The sequence below is a fragment of the Helianthus annuus genome, chromosome 7 (genome assembly GCF_002127325.2).
Source record: "Helianthus annuus cultivar XRQ/B chromosome 7, HanXRQr2.0-SUNRISE, whole genome shotgun sequence".
NCBI lineage: Eukaryota > Viridiplantae > Streptophyta > Magnoliopsida > Asterales > Asteraceae > Helianthus > Helianthus annuus.
This window is the reverse complement of record NC_035439.2, coordinates 89,007,140-89,015,727: the sequence shown is the minus strand read 5'-3', so window position 1 is coordinate 89,015,727 and position 8,588 is coordinate 89,007,140. Positions and strand designations below refer to the sequence as shown.

General features: G+C 35.3%; 1 long non-coding RNA gene across 5 annotated transcripts; it reads left to right on the top strand.

Moving 5' to 3' along the window:
- Positions 1 to 372: 372 nt before the first annotated feature.
- Positions 373 to 5,585, top strand: LOC110910751. 5 transcript variants are annotated; one of them, XR_004861791.1, is made up of 8 exons: positions 374 to 958; positions 1,046 to 1,194; positions 1,332 to 1,458; positions 2,130 to 2,385; positions 2,581 to 2,655; positions 2,731 to 2,837; positions 3,215 to 3,551; positions 3,675 to 5,580. It is a non-coding gene; the product is annotated as an uncharacterized LOC110910751 (long non-coding RNA). The 5 variants fall into 5 exon arrangements; XR_004861793.1 differs by having other exon boundaries at positions 373 to 958; positions 2,130 to 2,655; positions 3,342 to 3,551; positions 3,675 to 5,585; XR_004861790.1 differs by having other exon boundaries at positions 373 to 958; positions 2,130 to 2,655; positions 3,675 to 5,585.
- Positions 5,586 to 8,588: the final 3,003 nt, after the last annotated feature.

The following is an 8,588-nucleotide window of genomic DNA, read 5'->3' as shown; positions in this document are numbered from 1 at the left end:
GTTTGTGACTACTGTCAAGACATGTGTTCAATCTTAAAAATTGTATAAAGTACGGTATACATGCTTTTCTAAACACCACCCGTGTTGGCACCCAGATTTACTACTAGTGTGTGTGTGTATATATATCTATACTACTTTAATAAGGATATAGGAAGGACAGAATGGTAATTCGGCAATGTGTTGAAAACACCCTCAATGCACAATGTACAAGTCTTAAGGCATAAAGAAACACAATACTTTTACCCTTCACTCGGATCCATCAAGAGCCGTCCATTTTCTTTCACTTTTTCACACGGATCATAATCTGATGGTTGTTTTTGTGTTCACACGGATCCACCTTTCCCATTCCTTCTCTCTCACAACTCAGATGTCTCGCAAAACTCCAGATCCTCTCTCTCTCTCTCTCTCTCTCGCTCTACGACTCAAGAACATCATGCCAGATCTCTCATCAGATGCCGTTTCATGACAAGATCGTTGAAGGTCTGCAACCTTTGTTCTAGGAATCTTGAAAATCTTTCGTTATTACAATTTTCTGTAATCATTGTGACCACTACCGGTTGTAATGCAGTGGTTCCGAGACCTGAGCTCTGGTGGAGGAGACTAGGGTTTCGACGAAGATAAAGCCATCGGAGGCTGAACCACCGGTGCAGGTATCATCTTCATCATCTAAACTATCATTGTTGGGAACATGGATGCCGTTTATTGTTTACAATTAGATCCATCGGCAGCTATTGAACCATCTTTCTTCAAGGTGAGAACAAGTTTATCCTATAACTTCTTATTTTTGTTCCACCAAACATTCTATTTTTGTTCCAGCAAACATTCTTATACTTGTAAATTGGAGGTTGAAAACCCAATTAATTTAGATGTACGATAGATTACGGGTCGGAACGGTTGCAGGCGGAACATATCCAGCAATTGGAGTGGATACAACCTGGTTAAGAAACAGGGCTCGAAGGTAGTAATATAACAATGCAGATTTATATGTTTATCTTTTATTTCACTCTGAATGATATGATTTATAATGTTTTATTTTCACTTGTAGGCGGTATACCTTCCATAAAATGGTCTGGTGTAGATGGAGAGGATAATGTTTTAATTATTGATTTGCTAGGACCGAGTCTTGAGGACCTGTTTGTGTACTGTGGGAGGAAATTTCAATTGAAAACAGTCTTGATGTTGGCTGATTAAAGGGTAAGTTGTGTATACACCATATTTGAACATTGTACCTCTTTTATATGGATGTCACCTTCCAGGTGGATTTATGGTTTTTCACAATTTAGATCTCATAGTTTCAATACTTGCTGATTATTTTTCTTCTATGTGTTTAGAATTTCGAATATGTACCCTACAAGAGTAAGAATTTGAAGACTCGAGCCATTAATGCTGAAAGACCATTGATGGGGAATGAAATGTAAAGAAGCACTTACAAATTTTGGCTTTGATACTGCCTATAAGGTATTTTCTTTTATGTCCTTCGTTTTCATGTCATTGTTATATTCTAATGCTTCTTATATTGTGGTGCATATGTGTTGTATACCACTTGTTTGATGAATTATTTGTGATAGGTTTGATTGGATTTGTGTTATAGAGATACGTTTTTATAGAGGTTGAAATGAAATGAAATTCAAATTTAAGTTATTTTGCGTTCTACAGCGAAAGAAAGAGCTGCATTTTGATCGTCAATTATTGTAGCAAAAAGAACAGCAGTATTTTGATTGTTTATGTCAAATATGTAGCCTTTTCAGCTGCAAAATATACATTATTTTGCTGAGCACTTTTGCCTATTAGGCTATGCGTATTCCACCTGTAGTTTTTAATCTAAAAAGAGTTGTACATTGATTAGTGATTTCATACGTGAGAGAGCTGACCTTTTATTTAAAGGATTTGAAACAAATTCCATATGTCAGTCTCTGGTATGCAGTCTAATACTAGCGATTTCGATGGATGTTAGCAGAAAAGGAACCTTTTGGTAAGTACTACAAGAAACAAAGGTGTCAATTTTTGCAACATGTTAGAACATATTATATGTTGTAATGGATTAAATTTTAAACAACATTTCTCTTTGATCATGTTCTTGCATGGATAGAACTGAAAGAATTATGTCTTCTTTTTACATTGCGTAACAGAGAAGCACAATGCTACGTGTAGCAGCCAAGCTCTCAAGACGTGCTCTTTCTTCGATTTGAAGTCATTCCGGTACTTATCAGTCGACGTTTCCTTTAAATCAGTCATTATTCACCAGTTCTGTGCAAAGAGCACCCAGAGTAGGGCATTGCGTGTCAGGTGACATTCTTAAATCGGTTTCGCATGGCTCCACACGTTTTCAAGCTTTGCATCGGGATTCTCTCCGTTGAAGCACAAGCCATTGGCTTTTTGAACATTGTACGAACTTTTCTGTTAATTTTTTTTGATTGATTGATTTTGCGTGTGCGTAATTTAGGGAATGTATGTAGATTCCATGAGGTTGTTGGGGCTGTGGGTATAGGGTGTATGTCCCCATTTCCAGCTATCTCAGGTATTTTACTGTCACGTCGACGGTATTATATGTGCAAACTATTGATTTGTCTCCGCTTTTAGAATTCCGGCGACTTTTGGAGGCACAGATGGTGATTTTAAGCTGTTTGGGGTTCTAGACACTTGACAAACCCTAAGGTAAGATTTTGAGTTTTCATCACTCATTGCGAGTTTAGTTTATGTTAGTAATTGTGTTTTGTGTTTGCTGTGAAGAAACCTTTCTAAGTGGCTGTGAGTTGAGTCGTGTAATAAGTAGCCCTCAAAATTTTCAAGGACACATCTATCCTCCATGGGAACAAGCTTGCAGACAACTAATACATGTATCTTAAAGATGGTTTCGTATGTTTTGACTTATATGCTGGTCTTTTGGTCACTGATAATTTGCTTAGAACCCAAGATTTAGCAATTATTTTAATTTGGTGTTATCAACTTTAAACCTAGATCCACCAATATTTATATGTGTGATGGATTCCTAACTCCTGTACGCAAATTGTGTTTTTTTTTCCAATTCAATAATATGTTTGATAGAAACTAGAGGCGGTTGTATTATCATTTGTTTGGGGTGATGAGTTGTGTTCATACATATGTCATTTACATGGTCTATGCCTGAATCAAGTTAAGTTTTTTTTTAAAGTTGTTACTAATTACAACACGGACATTCTATTTTCTAACTAGAAAGACTTAACTGTGTTTTTAGCTTCTGGAAGAAGCACTAGAGTAAAGTGGAAATGATATTGGTCATGTCAATAAGAGTCTCAACCAGCTTTTTCTATTCAAATCAAAGACAACTACACCTCAGGTATGATTTTGGTAACCCATTCTAGGGTTTCGATGGGATTCCGGCAATGGCAGAACAGACCACCACTAGCAAGCCAACGAAGACGTGTTCAGGCAAGGTTACGACCACTAGAAAATGTTTCGTGTTAGGGTTTTCGATGGACAGAAAGGAGCTGCTTGGAGATGGGTCAAAGTCCAGTCAACTGAGTCACACTGAACCAGAGAGTCACCTTTCAAGTATTTGCTACCTAACATGGGTATAACAACTGATTTTTGGTGTCTTTTACATTGTAATATATTTGATGTCTTTAATTGTTTTGAAGGTCATTTATTGCTCTTATTTGGCACAACATACTGATTTATGTTAATTGTTTTTAAAGGTCGTATATCACCAATGTCCTCACTAACAAGATCAACCGTCGTGAAATTGTTTGAAGCTAGCAAGTAGCCAGTGATTACTGTCAGTTCTTTTTTCACTTTTAGCCATTCAACTTTATAGTCATAGTTACTAAAGGTGTGAGGCGCACTCATGGCGTTTTGTTGGGCCATGGGCCTTATTTGCGCCTGGGGGCTCTCTTTAATAACTATATTGGCATACATGAACTAACCTGAAAATAATTTAAATTTATGAGGGTGGCGATATAGTAGTTTTTGTATGGGTTGAAATGGGTTGAAATGGGTTGAATGGGCTGACCCAAAACAGTTTGTATGTATTTTGGGGGTTAAATATAGTAGTTTTTGTATGGGTTGAATGGGCTGACCCAAAACAGTTCCTGTATAAATCCGTTTTTCATATTTGAAGTAGTTAGGGTCTTAAATATGATCACAAAAACTAGAATGTGTACTTTATTTTGTAAGTATCTGGGTGGTTTCAAATGGGTAGTTTTTTTATGCATTGAAACTGGCGAGTGGCATAATCTGAACCAAACATTTCTGAAACGAAGCTTTCACTAGATGCTGAGATAGTTTCAGAAGTGATAAAGCGTCGTATTCAACAACACTTACATCATGTTTATAATTTCAAGAATATTCCATGGGAATTAATGAATCGCGAACACATTCTGTTAGTTTAGGCAATTTGCCTCTCGCTTGGCCATATGCACATGATGGTAACCTGATTATGTTTCAAATACATTTAGTTTACTTTTTGTGGTTATTATTAGCTTATTATTTATGTTGCAGATTTTATCCACAAATTATATTTGTTTGATAGTTTGATACAGAAAGGTAATAATTTCTAACATAGAAAGTATTTGAGGTAAAAGCACAACCCAAAGTTCATTTGACCCGGGGGCACTGCTAATCGGTTCGATGTCAAAGGCTGCCGAGAGCTGGATACATCATGTGTGGAAGCACATCTTTCTACATGACCATGATACCCTCCAAAAGCATAAAACCATAGTTCTGTGTCTATACAGCAAGTCTTTCAAGGCTGAGGTATTCTTGAGCTGTCTGCACATCCTTGGGCAAAGCTGGATATACCAGGTGCTGGGTTTTATATTGCTTTTGATGTCCGTGCTGGATTATGTCTGGAAGTGTGATAGAATAATTCTGTGGTTATTGAATCTGGCTCTGATCATTTTCTTGCTATCTGGGAGTGTCAAGTGCTCAGTGTATGAGACTGCGATGCATATGACCAAGCTTCGAGTTACAGGTACAGGTTTTGCATGATAACAGATCATACAAACTGCATACATAGGTGGTCAAAGTATGGGATACATTGTTAAGGCCCTGGTTGGGGTATCTGGCCGATGTCTATGGGCTTCCTTAGAGGGCTGGGCTCGATGAATAAGCTGATGCTAAAGGCCCACCAAGTTCATGAGCATGGCTATTGTATAACTCAATTTCTAAAGGCCCAAGTTCAGATGATTTGTATGCATTTTGATCACCTGCCGATGAAGCAAATGACCAACATCAGAGGTTTTGGAAGCGAAAAGCCCAATCTCGAACCATTTGGAGGTTACTTGGGTCCGTTTATAGAGATGTTTTTCGGCTTATGAAGATCCATAAGCTGCAGATTCTCCTTCATGGCAATCTCACTTTAGGATGGGGAGCCATATGTATGCCGTTTAAAAGCAACAGTGACAAAAACGCTTATGACTTGCCTTGGGGCGCTAGGTACTTTTACAATTTTTGTAATAGTAATAGGGTTGGTGAGTATACTTGTATTACTCAGAGTAATTATCGTTTCTTTTGTACCCTGAGACGGGAAAAACGCTTATGACCTGTTTTGTAATGATGTTTTTATGGTCACTGAAGGGAAAGTTAATAAATAGTTTAACTATATAAAACTTTTCTTTATTTTACAGAAACTTTTTGATCTACATGAATGGTCCAGCTAAAATTTTGTAATATCTAAAGGCAGACCAACTAAATATTGGTAAAGAGTATAAATTTTCTAAAACGTAAAATATACACGAATTGTACTTTTCTCTCCATATATTTATATAAAACGAAGTTACACACTTTTTTTAAAGCTGATAGGAGTAATTTTTTAAATTTGTTTTCAAGTTTGTTTAACCTTTCATTTTAAAGCAATTATATTGTATATAAAAGCACCATATTGTAGCTATGTACAATTTGAGAAAATCCACGCAATTATTATTTGTATTTTAGATTATTGCACTATAATAATGTTTTTGTAAGTAGTTGATAATTTTAATGTTAAATTGTCGCTTATTTGACATCTGCAAGATGCTAAATCGAAAACTTTATCGTTTTTAGTGTTTAATTCTGTTTGGCATGTCATTCAGGATAACTGAGGAGTGTGTTTTGCTTCTCACTTGGTTTTTTGGTTGATATAAAATTCACCGGGGTAACCCTTTACCAAAAAAAAAATCCAAAACTTTACCAAGAATTAAAAAAAATTAAAATAATAAAGTTTTGTAAATATTATACCCCAAGACGATTGATTAACTAACTAGAAAACGAAGACCTTTTCCATTTATTTATAGTTATGGATGAATGGTTTCAACGTCATTTTTCGATTGACAATCACCTCCAAGCATATTTGAGTCAAATGTTTGCATTTATATACAGTTATTGATGATGTGTAAATGTGAATGTGATTAATATGTGGGTGCACAAACGTCATTAAATCCCCATGACCGGTTTTGAAGTACCTTAACCGAAAATTTAGATTTTAGTTATAACCCAACTGAACTGAACCTTCTTACGCACACCCTTAGAATTACTAACAAGTGTTGTGTTTTCCGTTAAATCGCGAATTTGGTTTTGGTTATGGCTCAAAACCGAACTGTCCCGTACATAGCCCTAAACTCACCAACCTAAGTGATGTTTCCCGCCGCATCGCGCGGGTAAACGACTAGTATATATATATATATATATATATATATATATATATATATATATATATATATAGGATAATGCTAGGGAAAAAACCTTCTATTTTGAGAAAACCTTGGAAACCCATCACTAGGCCTACAATCAGCCACGTATACACAGACAACATGACTATACTTTTTGCTTTTGAGGGTATAATTGTAACTTTACATTTAACCTCCCAACCCAAAAGATCTTATCCCCATTTGATTTGACAACTCTAATTAATGCATCTCGCATCATTGTACAACCACCATTTCTTTTATCTTATTTATTTTAATAGAGAAATTTTTCAAATCCTCTTCATCTTCTTAAACAAGATCTTTAGTACGAGATCCACCATTAATGTACCATGGAGCCTCCACCAACAATGCTTGAATTAATGTTACCAGAGTTTGGCATCGAGTTTGACAACGACAATGAAGAAAATGTTTCAGGTTTGTACAACGATTATGCCTTTGATGTTGTTATTTTCATAAAAGAAATCAAAGAATCAAGATGCTGTCAAAATATTTTCATTTTGGTTTTAGTTTCCTTTCAATAATAAGTTGGTTTTGATAATTAATTGCCATTTACTTTGATTTTCGTTCTTCACATTTGGTTTTATTTTTTTCCAGAATTAACAATGCTGCCAAAAGATTGTTAATTTTCAATACCATTGATTTTTGTTTCAAAAGAAAGAAGGACGTTTATAGGTAATAATATTTCAATGCTATTGATTTTAGTTTGGTTTTCATTATTCTGTGTTGATTTATGTCTCCAACAATCAATAATGGTGTTTATAAATTTTAATTTTGATCCATGGATTACTTGCTTTGATTTCAAACTTGTTGATTTTGATCCACGGATTAATTATTTTTGTGTTAAAATCATTTTTATGTTAAAAACTTGTGTTTGATTTGGTTGCTTGTTTGGGGATTTTGATCTGAATAGTAACTGTTTTTTTGTTGGTTTGGTTGCTTGTTTGGGGATTTTGTTCTGAATAGTAACTGTTTTTTGTTGGTTAGGTTGCTTTGTTTTGGGCTTTTGATCTGAATAGTAACTGTTTTTGTGTGTTATAATACAGAAACAGACCCATAACATGTGTTAAGCCCCTGTTAGAATGATATATAGCGTGTGTTGATTTACAGAAACAGACCCATAAAGATATTCAATTGACAAGCTGGATGGATGTAGGCGACGTTAATGCGGGGACATGTGTTAAAAAAAAGATATTGGATAAGTCACATTTTTTGGGAAAGAACTCTTCGTTCGTTTATAACATGTGTTAGTGGTAATGCTGTAACAGAACACCATGATGTAACCTGACATGTGTTCATGTATAACATGTGTTAAGCCCCTGTTAGAATGATATATAACGTGTGTTAACATAGATATTACTTGGAACATGTAGTTGCTTAACATGTGATAAGGGTAAAAACAGTCGACGGAGGCGATGGGTTTAATGGTGGGCTTAGTTAATATTGTAATCTTGTTGTAACCCGACTTGTATACATATGATAACATGTGTTAAGCATCCATTGTAATCTTTTGTTGTAACCCGACTTGTATTAATGTATATGAAAGTGGTTTGCAAAACACTATGATGTGCATATACTGATCGTAACACTATGATCTGCATATACTGTTGTAACATGTGTTACACTTCGGGGTAAGAAGTGTTACATTGTTGAATGTAGGGCATGATCTACTTTGTCTTATATGTTGTAACATGTGTTACACTTCGGGGTAATATATCTTGCATACAGGGTGATATTCAATAGCTCATACGTTTAATAGTAGTTTATTATTTTTCATTAAGTATATTACATGTATAACGACCATTGTTACATATGTAACGTTGCCTTTTTAGCGTATGTAACACATGTGTGCCAAAGGAATGAAGTGACCAACATTTACAAATGTTAATCAAAACAAAAGTCACTTGTCATCATGGGTTGTTAGTAATTGCA